The sequence below is a fragment of the Tupaia chinensis genome, unplaced genomic scaffold, assembly GCF_000334495.1.
Source record: "Tupaia chinensis unplaced genomic scaffold, TupChi_1.0 Scaffold000523_1, whole genome shotgun sequence".
Taxonomy (NCBI): Eukaryota; Metazoa; Chordata; class Mammalia; order Scandentia; family Tupaiidae; genus Tupaia; species Tupaia belangeri.
The window spans coordinates 1,851,203-1,864,485 of NW_006160036.1; the positions used below are offsets into that span (position 1 = coordinate 1,851,203).

General features: G+C 48.3%; 1 long non-coding RNA gene across 1 annotated transcript in view; it reads right to left on the reverse strand.

Annotated features, from left to right (window-relative positions):
* Nucleotides 1–1,783: 1,783 nt before the first annotated feature.
* LOC106735770 (uncharacterized) overlaps nucleotides 1,784–13,283 on the reverse strand; it is an 18,809-nt gene continuing 7,309 nt past the window's right edge. Inside the window, exon 3 of the long non-coding RNA XR_001371008.2 lies at nucleotides 1,784–2,420. This is a non-coding gene — a long non-coding RNA (uncharacterized LOC106735770). The remainder of the gene's footprint in view (nucleotides 2,421–13,283) is intronic.

Below are 13,283 nucleotides of genomic sequence, written 5' to 3' on the forward strand. Positions count from 1 at the left end.
TCGCTTTCTGTCTGTCTCTCTCTTTCGTTCTGGCGCATACGCACACCCTATAGCAAAAACCTCTCAAAAAAAAAATCACACTGGGCACGTATGTGTGCATGCTCAAAATCTTGAGAGGAGAAAAGATGGCTATGTGGCCATCTCCCCGGAAGGCCATTTCTCACTTTTTTCCCTCCCTCTGTCTCTCTCCAGCAAGTGCACACACCTGAAGACAAAAACAAAACACAAAGGCAGACAGACAGGGATGAAGGCCATTTTGGCGAAGCCTCATCATGTGATGAATAATTAACCTAGAAATTCTACTTCTAGGAATTATCCTAGAGAAATGACTAGGAATCATTCAAGATCTAACCCTGAGAATGTTAACATGAAAAAGTAGAACCATGGAGGAGCGTGCTTGCCAGCATGGGACAATGTTCGCCGCCGTCCGTGAAGTGAGAGGCAGGTTACACAGCAGAATGGTTTCATTAAAATATGAGCAGCCTGGGCCTGCAGGTGGCATGGTGGTTGAGGTTTTTGGAGGCCCACATGGCCAACCACAGTTAGAGTCCTGGACTCTGTGGCTTGAAAATCACATCAAATAGAGACCAGCAGATTAAGTGTAGTGGTTATGTCACTGGACTCCAACATGGGCGGCCACAGTTCGAATCCTAGACCCAATGGCTTGAAACTCATGCTGGGCACATGTGCATGTTGTGCCCAAGATCCTGGGAGAAGGGATTGTTGCGTGGCCATCCCCTCCCACCAAGGGATGGTTTTTCACTTTCTCTCTCACTGTCTCTGTCTCTCTCCAGTGAGCACACACACCCTAATGCAAAAACTTTTACCAAAAAAATTACAAGTAAATAAATATGTATCACGACTGTGCATTCATGTCCAAAATCCTAATTGGAGAATGGAGAAGGGATTACAGCAAAGCCATCCTCCACTGGGGGGTGATTTCTCACTTTCTGTCTCTGTCTCTCTAGAAAGCGCATGTGCCTTACAGAAAAATCTGTCTTTAAAAAAAAAAAAAGAAAGAAAGAAATGAGTGAATGTTAATAAGAAATAGCACTGGGTGGTGAAATTAGGAGTGATTTTTTTTAATTTTTAAAAAAATTTGTGGGACTAGCAGTTAGCATAATGGCTACGTTACTGGACTCCCACGTAGTTGGTCGCTGTTCTAGTCCCGGTCCCTATAGATTGAAACACGTCAGGCACCTGTATGTGCATGCCCAAAATCCTGGGAGGAAAACAGAGATTTTTGGGGGGAGGTTTTTGCTATAGGGCATATGTGCTCACCAGAAAGACAGAGAGAGACAGCGAGAAATCACCCCCAGGGCAGATGGCCACACCGCAGTCCCTTCTCCTCCATTCTCCTCTCGGGATGTTGGGCATGCACACACATGTACCCGGTGTGAGTTTAAGCTACCGGGTCCGGGACTTGAACCACAGTTGACTACATGGGAGTCCAGCAACATAGCCATTACACTAGCTGCTGGTCCTGATACCTATTTTTTTTTAAGAATTATTTTTTATTTAACGTTTTTTATTCATATATATACACATATGTGTGTGTGTATATACATATAAATATATATATACATATATATAAATATAAAAATATATTTGACCAGAGAGGGAGAAAGTGAGAAAGCAAGCCGCCAGGTCCAGGACTCGAACCATGGTTGGCCATGTGGGAGTTCAGTGCACTTCACCACGCCACCTGCTGGGCCCCTTATTTATATTTTCTAACTTTTTATGTAAGCACGTATCTTTTTAATTGAAAGTACAATTGTGTCAAAATATTTCCAAGCTGGAAGGAACGTTAGAGACAAAAGCACACATGGCTAGTTAGAAACCCAGATTTCTGACTATGCACAGATATCTTCCGGAGTCAAGGAAGAAGTATTGCTGCGTCGTCTCTCATTCTGGAGTATCCCTGGCCAGGACAGACTCTCCCAGTGGGCGGGTGACTCAGGACTAGATTCAGAGAGGACACACAGAGGGTACCAGTGCTCCCTGACAAGATACAAGCATTCTGAAAACAATCTCACCAACACACTGCGAGCCTGATTTGCCACCCACCGCCCCACTTCCTGCCAGCAGGGCTGGATTGTGACACCAGCAGGGACACCCTCTAGGACTCCGTGTCCAGCCAGTATGTGGGAGAGAATTCTCCGGAAGCCTCCGGTTGTTCCCATGTTTTGGCTCCTCAAAGCCTGTCCTTTTCCAGAACTCTGTAACTGAGTTGGTAAGTGTCCGCCTCGGATGTCCTCCTCACTCGGCCTCAGCTGCTGGTGTTGGCGCTCAGGTCTATGCTCGCCTTCGGAAGGTGCTGCTTTATTACACGAAGTGATTGTTGCCTCCTCCCAGATCTCGACTCCGCAACTTGGTTCATTTAATCACCTAGTGTTTGCAATACGATGAGGTGCTGAGCCCTGGTAGGTAGATCAGAAATGTGTAATACAAAAACATTGTCCAAGAGAAATAAAAACACCTGCTCACAGAAAGATTTGTACATGTGGGCCAGCAGACGGCACGAAGGTTAGGGTGACCAGATCCCACTGGCTGACTGCATGATTCTAGTCCTGGGCCCAGTGACTTGAGAAACATGCTGGTCTCATGTGTGCGTGGGCCGAACTCCTGAGTGGAGAATGGAGAAGGGATTGTGGCATGGCCATCCTGGCTAGGGGCTGCTTTCTTACTTTCTCTTTCTCTCTCTCTCTCTTTTTCTCTCTCTCTTTTTAAAAGATTTTTGCTATACGGCACATGTGCTTGCTAGAGAGACAGAGACAAAAAGTGACAAATCGCCTCCCACAGGAGGATGGCCACACCGCAATCCCTTCTCTTCCTGGGATCTTGGGCATGCACACACATGCTCACTCCTGGCAGTTTCAAGCCGCCAGTTCCAGGATGTGAGCCACGGTCAACCACGTGGGAGTCCAGCACCTTAACCACCATGCCCCCTGCTGGTCCTCACTTTCCCTCTCTCTCTGTCTCTGATAAGTGCACATACCCTGTAGCAAAAAAAGACAGACTTGTGTAAGAATGTTCACAGAGGGCTAGCCCCCCTTACACAGTTCATGTGCACTTCCATAAAGAGAACAGAGGATGGGGACCAGCAGTTGGCAGAATGGCTATGTCACTGGACTCCCATGTAGTTGACCACAGTTCAAGTCCTGGGCCTGGTAGGTTAAACTCACGCCAGGCGCGTGTGTGTGAGTGCCCAAGATCTCGAGAGGAGAATAGAGGAGAAGGGATTGTGGTGTGGCCATCCCCCCAGGGAGTGATTTCTCACTTTCTGTCTCTTTGTCTCTCTGTCTTTCTGGTGAGCATACGCTCCGATATGAAAAACCTCTCAAAAAAAAAAAAAAGAGAGAGAACAGAGGAGAAGGGATTACGGCGTGACCATCCCCTTTGGGGGTATCTTTCTCTCTCCCTCTCTCACAAGTGCACCTGCTCTCCAGCAAATTAAAAGAAAAAGAGATTCTGATGCATACTACAACGTGGATGAGCCTTAGCGACAGGATACTAAGTAAAATACGCCAGTCACAAATCCTATATGCTGGCACTTACACGTGGTATCGGAAGTCGTCGAAGTCATAGAAACAGAAAGTAGAACCGTAGTTATTACTGAGGGCTGAAGGAGGGGAATGGGCAGAACCGTGGTTATTACTGAGGGCTGAAGGAGGGGAATGGGCAGGACCGTGGGTATTACTGAGGGCTGAACGAGGGGAATGGGCAGAACCGTGGTTATTACTGAGGGCTGAACGAGGGGAATGGGCAGAACCGTGGTTATTACTGAGGGCTGAACGAGGGGAATGGGCAGAACCGTGGTTATTACTGAGGGCTGAAGGAGGGGAATGGGTAGAACCGTGGTTATTACTGAGGGCTGAACGAGGGGAATGGGCAGAACCGTGGTTATTACTGAGGGCTGAACGAGGGGAATGGGCAGAACCGTGGTTATTACTGAGGGCTGAACGAGGGGAATGGGCAGAACCGTGGTTATTACTGAGGGCTGAAGGAGGGGAATGGGTAGAACCGTGGTTATTACTGAGGGCTGAACGAGGGGAATGGGCAGAACCGTGGTTATTACTGAGGGCTGAACGAGGGGAATGGGGAGTATTTAATGAGTACAGTTTCAGTCTTGCAAGATGAAATTCTGGAGACCGGAAACACCACAACGTGCATAAGCTTAACACTGCCGTATGCTTAAAAATGGTGAGGGCGTAGGGCCAGCTGGTGTGGTGGTTAAGGTGCTAGACTGCCACATGGCTGGTTTGGGTCCCAGAGCTGCCTTCTTGAAAATCATGCTGGCCTGTGTGTACACATGCCCAAAATGCCAGGAGGAGAAGAGAGAAGAGGGGATTGTGGCGTGGTCATCCCTCGGGGCGGGAGGACTTCTCACTTTCCCTCTCACTGTCTTTCTGTCTCTCTCTAACGCCTATGGTAAAAACCTTAAAGAATAAAAATACTTTAAAAGTTATTACAATGGTAAATTTTATGTTATTTCTACTTGACCACATTTTCTTAAATTGTCAAGGCCATCAAAAACAAAGTCCGATTGATTGTCATAGTCAAGAGGATCCTAAGGAGACACGACAACTCAGTAGAGTACATATCCTGGAACATAAAGAAAGCATTAGGTAAACTACAGCAATCTGAATAAACTGTGGACTTCACTTAATAATGATAAATCAGTACTGGTGCCTTAATTACAAATATTTCATACTAATATAAAATGTTAATAATTGAACCTGGGCATAGGGTATATGGAAAACTCTATTATCTTTATAATTTTTCTATAAATCTGAAAATGTTCTTTAAAAGAAGCATTATTGGGGCTAGCAGGTGACATAGTGGTTAAGGTCTTGGACTCCCTCATGGTCATCCGCAGTTCAAATCCAGGGCCCGGTGACTTGAAACTCATGCTGGGTTTGTGTGTGCCCAAAATCCCGAGAGGAGAATGGAGGAGAAGGAACTGCAGCATGGCCATCCCCCCAGGGGGTGATTTCTTGCTTTCTGTCTGTCTGCCTGTCTGTGTCTCTCTCTGGCAAGTGCACACACCTTATAGCAAAAATCTAAGAAACAAAATACTCTTTAGGGGCCAGCAGGTGACGTGGTGTTTAAGATGCTGGACTCCCCTAGGACTGACCGCGATTGGAGTCCTAGACCCAGCTGCTTGGAAAATCACACTAGGGGTGTGTGTGTGTGCGTGCCCAAAATCCCAAGAGGAGAAAGGACTGCAGCATGGCCATCATCCCTGGGGGGTGATTTTTCACACACACACCCCCGCCCCCGTCTGTCTCTGGAAAGTACATTCACCCTCTGAGAAAAACCTAAAAATAAAAAATGTGCTATTTAAAAAAAATAATACCTTGGGTCCTCCCCTCAAGGAATGTAGTGGTTGGGGCCATGAACTTGGAATTGGTCTCCTGAGTCAGAACCTGACTACACTACCTGGCTCTGGGCCCTTCAGGGAGTCAGCTCTTGGTGGATCAAGCTTTACTCTCTGTGCAGGGGAGATAATACTGGGACCCGCCTCAGGGGGGCGCTGCGAGTTGGAGGAAATGCTCTACTCCAAGTGCTCTGCACCGCCTATGAGTGGTTTCAGGAGGGCTGTTCCAGTATAGACAGGCAGATGGACTCCAGCGGCTCAAAATGCATGCTGGGCACATATGCATACATGCCCCAAATCCTGATGGGACTGGAGAAGTGGAGGAGAAGGGATTTGATGTGACGAGTTGATTGCGCCTCAGTTTGCGTAGCTAAGAAATGGGATGAATGATGGTAGTTGGGAGGGTTGAGTGAGCGTGTGTGCTCATGCATAGGGTCGGTCAACAATGTGGTCAGGGGAGCCTTACAGGACGCCGAGGTGCAGGAAGTTCCGGGCAGAGGAGCAAGTGAAATGGCCTGGATATCTGAGCCAACCTCCTGGAGAAGGCCCAGAGAGGGGCCTACTCTGGCTTCTGGGCTGAGATGCTGATGGGCCTGCTTCACATCGGGCCCAGTCCTGTGTGACCTCCTCCCCCACCCCATGAGGCGCCCCAGGTCCAGTGCAAAGCCTCCCCCGCTGTTCTCCCACTGTTCTGTCTGAACTCCGATTAGGTCCTTATCTCTCTGGTTTTGCCTGCTTGGCTGCCTGTCACATTCAATTCCATTCCAGGGCATTCATCCTGCCCCGTCTGTGCAGCCCAGATTGGGAGGTTCTGGGACACAGGGCCTGGTCTCAATCCATCGTCCCTGGTTCCCACAGTCCCGAGCACTGGGCCTGGAACAGGGCGGATTCTCATATGGCAGTTGAAGAGAGTAGAATTAATGAGAAACTAGCTCTCGGGCATGGCTGTAGTTGGATTTCAAGGTACCGGGAGACACCCACGCACTTCCTCTTCAAAAATATCTTCTTTCTCTGAATTCTCTTTAGCCCCAGATTCTATGATTAGAGCTTCATTTCTTTGACTTAAGTAAAAATAAGGATCTTGTATCTATGAAAAGTACTACTTTTTGTATCAGTAAGAGTCCTACCAGGAGACAGACACAGTCAGAAGGGTCGAACGGAGCCAGCAGGTGGTGCAGAGGGTAAGGCAGCTGGATCCTGCATGGCCAACTGAGCGGTTTGAGTCCCGGACCTGCCAACTTGAAAAACATCCTGGGGTGTGTGTGTGTGTGTGTGTGTGTGTGTGTGTGTGTGTACACGTGTGTACCCAGAATCCCAAGAGAAGAGTGGAGGAGACAGAATCGTGTTGTGGCCATCCCCCGGGGGAGGTGATTTCTCACTTGGTCTGGTCAGCACATACCCCTATAGCAAAAACTGGAAGAAAATATAAGAGAGTGGGATATAGAAAAGAAAAGAGTGAAAATTAGAGAAAGAACTCTTCCCAGTCAAGCGTGTAAGATGAAAAGAACCAGCAGGGACAGTGTGGCACCTGGGGCAGATAGTCAAAGGGACCCAGAGAGGGGTGTGCCTCGAGGGGCCTGAAGCTGCAGAGATGGGGCCACTGTCCAGTGACTGAGGCTGAACCAGGCATGAAAAAAAGAAATACGTGTATGTGTGTGTGTGTGTGTGTGTGTATGTGTGTGTGTGTGTATTTAAGTAGTCTATTTTTTCCATGAGAGATACAGAGACAGGGAAATAGACACCCCCACTAGGATCCCCGTGTCATGATTCATCATCAGCCGGCCTGGATCACAGAACCCTTCACCGAGCCTCCCTCGGGACCAGCAGACCATGCTCTGTGGAAACTGTAGGGTTAGGCTGGGGGTCTTCAGTCCTGGGTCTGAGCAGGAGGAAAAATGGGAGCAGAGACTGGCTCAGGCTATGTGAGCAGCCTTAGAGGCTCAGAGGGGTGAGAAAGGGAGTCCTGATGTGGAATGAGGCTCCCTGGGGGCTGGGCTAGTGGCAGGGATCTTCTAGGGCCTCAGTATTCAAAGTGGATTCCAGGGATGAGAAGCTTATTGGAAATAAAGAAGCTTGAGCCAGCCTGTTGGCATGGTGGTAAAGCAGGCTGGATCCAGTATGGGTGTCTGTGGGCCCAGCGACCTGAAAAACATGCCAAGGGGGCAGCAGGTGGTACGGTGGTTAAGGAGCTGGGCTCCCACGTGGCTGAACACAGTTCAAACCCTGGACCTGGCAGCTTGAAAATCTGATCAGGTGGGTGGGTATGCATGTGTGCTCAAAGTCCCAAGAGGAAAGTGAAGAAGGGATTGCACCATGGCCATCCCCCAGGAGTAATTTCTCATTTTCTCTCTCCATGAGGGCACGTGCCCTATGGCAAAAACCTGAAAAGAAATGAAAAACATGCCAGTCACGTGTGCATGCCCAAAATCCTGAGAGGAGAAGAAATTGCTGCTGCGTAGCCACCTCCACGTGGGGTGGGGGGTGCATTCTCACTCCTCCTCCCTCTCCTTTCCCTTCCTCCTCCTCTGCTCTCTCCAGCAAGCACACCCTGTAGCAAATTTTAAAAAAAGAAAGAAAGAAAACTTAGGCCCACACCTGCAGAACCAGGATCTGCAGTTTCGCAAGGTCTCCAGGTGCTTCTTCTGCATACTGTAGTTTGAGAGGCAGCTGTGCTAGTCCCCTGCTCAGGTGAGTCTGGATGCCTGCTCCTCCTTAAGACACCTGTACTTTTGTCCCTGGGCACCTCCTTCATCAGAAAGTCATTCAGTAAACATGGAGTCCGTGCCTAGCACTGGGGATACAGAAGTCAGTAACTGAGAAGCAAGCAGGAAAATCCACCGCAGTGTGGGAAGTGCTAAACCAGGCTGCTGAGTGTGGGTTGGATTGGAGGACAGAAGGGCCCCCTGTGGTGGGGGCAGTGGTCAGGGAGAGAGGAAACTTTCCTTCCCTGCACCCACTTGGCACCACTCCCTGGGCCGAATCCTCCTCCTCTGATCATTTGCGCTGTTTGTGCTCAGGTTTCATTTCATTAATTCAGCTGTGCGGCTCTCAGGCCCCCTTCTAACTCTGCTTGGCTCTCCACAGGAGAGGAGGAAGGAGGAAGTGAATGCGCAACTGACTGACAGGGCTCAGACTGTAAGAGCACCAGGCAGCTGTGAGATCCGTGCCTCCTTCCTATCACCTCTCAATCCCGCTTTGCAAACACCTAGCCATCTCTTCCTGTCTATATATAATTTTCAAAGTCGTGCTTATTTCCTCACTTACGGGTTTTCTTTTTTTTTTTTTTAAGTTATTTTCTTTTTTTGAGAGTTTTTTTGCTGTAGGGTGCGTGCACTCAGTGGAGAGACAGAAAGCAAGAAATCATCCCTCAGGGGGATGATGATGTTGCAATCCCTTCTCCTCCAGTCTCCTCTCAGGATTTCAGGCACACAGGCACATGCATCTGGCATGAGTTTCAAGTTGCCCAGTTCAGGACTTGAACCGTGGTCGGCCATGTGGGAGTCTAGCACCTTAACCACTACACCACCTGCCGGTCCCAAGTTTTTTCTTTCATGAGAGAGAGACAGAGAAACACAGGTACCCTCAACAGGGTCCTGCAGTGCCATCCAGCCCATCTGCCTGCACCTTTCCCAGGTGACCAGGATCACAGACCGGCATGCACATGTTGACTTGGGAACCAAACCCTCCATTTTCCACGTGGCTTCTAGCCTTGCAGAGCCCTGAGCTCCTCCTGCACCACCATCACCACCATGGCTGGGCCCACTGATGGCTTCTTTAGAAGCAGCATGTAGCATGAGCTCGGAAGCCTAGCCTAAGGAAGTGGTTAAAAGCAGACTTGAGCTATGCCCAGGTTCAAATCCTAGCTTTGTGATTTCCTGGGTCAAGGATTGGACATATTACTTAGACTTTCTGTGCCTCTGTTTCCCCATCTGTCAAATGAAGATAGTGCTATACCATGTTCAGAGGGTTATTTGGAGAACTGTATGACTTGCTAGCTGGAAGGGCTTAGGACAGGACTCAGTCCTCACTAAGACAGTGTGTCTGCACCTGAGAACTTGCTTTGCTGGGGCCTGACCTCAGGGAACCAGGGAGGCCAGAGCATCATCTGCCAGTGCTGAGTAGCTTGAGGCCGGCCTTCCCTAGTCCAAGAGGCTGGAGGAGAGAGTTCTTGGTCCCCAGAGGAGCACCTGCCTGGAGCCATCACAGTCCAGTGAGCCCCTCTAGGGAGCTCGAAAGGCCTTCTTCCCTGGCTGTTCTCACAGGTGCTCTGTGACGTTCTCAAGTCTGGGATCTCCCTGACCTCCTCCTCCTCTTCGAAGCCTTTGGGCCCGGAGGTGCCTTTTCCACTCATTTTACTACTTAATTGGAAGTCAGTGGGTCGGCTCCGGAGAGCAGATGGCGAGAGCCAGGCCGGGTTGGCACTGGGACTGTTCCGGAGGGTTCATATTTAGTGAGTCTGAAAGCCGAAGGGCCGACGTGTTTAACTGGGGTGTCCTCTGGATCTTGGCTGGAAGATCTGTTTCTCGTGTGGGTTGGGCTCCCACCTGGCTCCATCCCATTCACTGGAACATAATTCAGGGTGCGCTCAGCTATCTGAGGCTGAGAGACACTGTGGTGGGGTGTGGGACTCTTACTCAGGGCCAACTCAGACACATTTGGTTGACTCTGCAGTTCTAGGTGTTCTTGGAAGCTTGGGGACTTTTGTCCCATGGCTTTCTGGCCAGGTTCCCTCTGATATCTGGAGGGAGCCAAGAGGGTTTCTGTATTCTGGCCCAGGGCCCCCCTCAGCAGAAGGACGTGCTCGATTTTGAGGAGCAAGAAGCACGCAGTGCGACAGCCCAGCGCGTTCCTCACACAGGAGCCATCGAGGTACCCCAGGTGAGAGGTTGAGGTGAGACTGCTGGTTTTTCAGTGGCTGGTTATGGGGTCTCGAAGTCAGTGCAAAGCCTGGGTATTGCTGGGGTTCCTAACAGTGGGCAGGTGATGCTATCAACTCAGACAGTTATCACCTCCATCCCTCTGGGCCCAGCAGGGGCCTGTTCATGAGGGTAGCTGGCAACCACGGACCCCTACTATTACCATTCCACAGTCCACGAAGAAGTGGTGCCACCAGTCTTCCCTCACCTTTATCAGGGGTTCCCTCTTCTTAAAAAAAAAAAAAAATTAATATGGAGACCAGCAGGTAACATAGTGGTTAAGGCATTGGACTCCAACATGACTGACCACAGTTCAAGTCCCGGATCCAGCAGCTTCAAACTCATGCCAGGCTTGTGTGCACGCATGCCCAAAATCCTGAGAGGAGAATGGAGAAGAAAGCATTGTGGTGTGGCCATCCCCTGGTGGGATGATTTCTCACTTTCTCTCCATCTCTGTGTCTCTAGTGAGCACATGTGCCCTACAGCAAAAATCTCTCCAAAAAAAATTGTTTTAAATTTGAACTAATTTCAAATGAACAAAAAAAGTGGCAAACAGGCTGGCAGGTAGACTGGTGATTGGAGGCGCTGAACTCCCATATGGCTGACCACGGTTTAAGTCCCAGACTTGGCAGGTCTGTCTTTCCCTGTCTCTCTCACTCTGTCCCTCTCTGGTCAAATTAAAATAAATTAATAAATGAAGTGAAATAAAATAATTATTAAAAAAAAATAGTGACAAACAGAATTTTAAAATTCTTAACACCCCTCACCTAGATTCATTCATCGTTCATATGTTGCTACATTTGTCCCCCCACCCACTGGGTGTGTTTATATTTAGATTTTTTTCCTGAACAACCTGAAGGTTAAGTTATAGACAGATATACCCCTTAATACCCTTAAATCTTTTGTCATGACAGACAAATCTATTTGACTATGTAACTACCATCTAACTATAAAGTTCAGAAAAGTGAACGTTGACCTAATATTCGGATCTAATCCACAGTTCATATTCTGATTTCACTGATTTCCAGTAACGTATTTTACAGCTATTCTCCCTCTCTGCCCTCGAACATCTAATTCTGGATAAGAAGTAAATTGTGGGGACCAGCAGGTGGTGTGGTGGTTGAGGCTCTGGACCCTCCCACATGACTGACCACGGTTGGAGTCCCGGACTTGGTGGCTTGCTTTCTTACTCTCTCTCTTTCTGTCTGTTTCTGGTCAAATTAAAATAAATGAGTAAATAAATAAAGTTAAATAAATAATTTTTAAAAATGAAGTAAATCGTGTTGTCAGGTACCTTCAGTCTTCTCTATAATAGAATTGTTCAGTCTTTGTCTTTTATGTCCTCGGGATTTTCTAAATTGAAAAGAAATCTGAAAGATTTTTTGTGGCTGTGACTTCTCTAAAGCCTAAAACACACCCACAGTCCTCCCCCTTCTGTCCTTCCCCCACCACAAAAAATGAAATCCGTTTCAGTTCCTTGCCTTTGAAGCCTCAGCACAGGTGGGTTTGACAACAGTCTATTTTGGTCGTGCCTGGGCGTTTTGGCTTATCCATCCACAGGAGTCTCAGATGATCCCGAGATTTGCTCTCGGGTACACAGTAGAGGCTTAATAAGTACTTGCTGATATGCCAGGAGAGAATGTAGATGTGACTGCAGGATTAAATAACCCAAATGACATTCCAGGAAGGTCTCACTGATGGAGATAGAGACAGCACCGGTTCCTTCCTGGTGAAGCTCAGGGAACCCTACGTCCAGGGCAGGGGCAGATTGCACGTTCTTTATCTTGATTCTATTGTGTCGTATGGAAGGCTCTCCTTAAATTCCTCCACAGGAGAGTTCTGAAGCTCTACTGCGGGTTGTTAAATCCACCCAGAGGAGGGATCAAGCCACAATGCTGTCAGGAGCCAACAAACATCGACTCTTTGAAAGAAGTTTTTTTTTTTTTTCACTAGAGAGACTGTGCGAGAAAGAGACAGGCAGCCTCAACAATTCTGTCATGTCCTGATCCCCTTTGCCCAGCCCTCCAACTAGTCAGGATCTTAGGCACACACATCCCCAGTGTGTTCCAGGTTGAGAGATCCGAACCCATGGTCAGCTCAATGTGGCTTCCAGCATTGCAGATAGGTAGGCTACAGCCTGTGCCACAGAGGCTGGGCTGACATATTTTTTGACCTCCTGCCTGGGGGTTATAAATTTGGATCATCTCAGGACAACAGAAGAGAACTTTGAAGTCAACCTGTTTACGGTAGCTGGCCTACAAGATGGCGCCTAATGATCCTCACCTCTCTTAGGATCTACCTTATTGGTGATCCTTCCCCACATAAATCAGGGCTGGATGTAAGAACAGTACAACACAGTGACAGTGGTAGTGGATGCCGTCTGGAGCTTGGTTTTAAGAGATACTACAGGGATCAGCAGTTGGCATAATGGTTGCATTATTCACAATCACCAATAAGTAATCATATCCTAAATGTCAATCAACTGGTGGATGGATAAATGCAACATGGTATATTCAGCCCTAGAGAACGAGGTTCTGGTACATGCTCCAACAAAGGTGACCCTTGAGAACAAGTGATAGAACACAGTCACAAAAGACCACATGATGTCCAGAAAATAGTCCAATCACAGGGACAAAAAGCGGATTCGTGGTTGCCTGGGCTGGGGGAATGGGAATAATGCACATGAATTATGTATCAGTGAGGCTGCTATTTAAAAATTAAAAAGACTCTGCCAGCCAGGTGGCATGGTGATTAGGGTGGCTGTATCTCATGTGGTCAAGTGCACAGTTCAAGTCTCAGAGCTGGCAGCTTGGAAATCACACCAGGTTTTTTTTTTTTTTTTTTTTTTTTTTTGTGTGTGTGTGTGTGTGTGTACCCAAAATCCTGAGAGGGGAATGGAGGGGAAGGGATTGTGGCATGGCCATCCCCTGTGGGGGAGTGATTTCTCGCTTCTATCTCTCTGTCTCTCTCTGTCTTTCTGGGGAGAG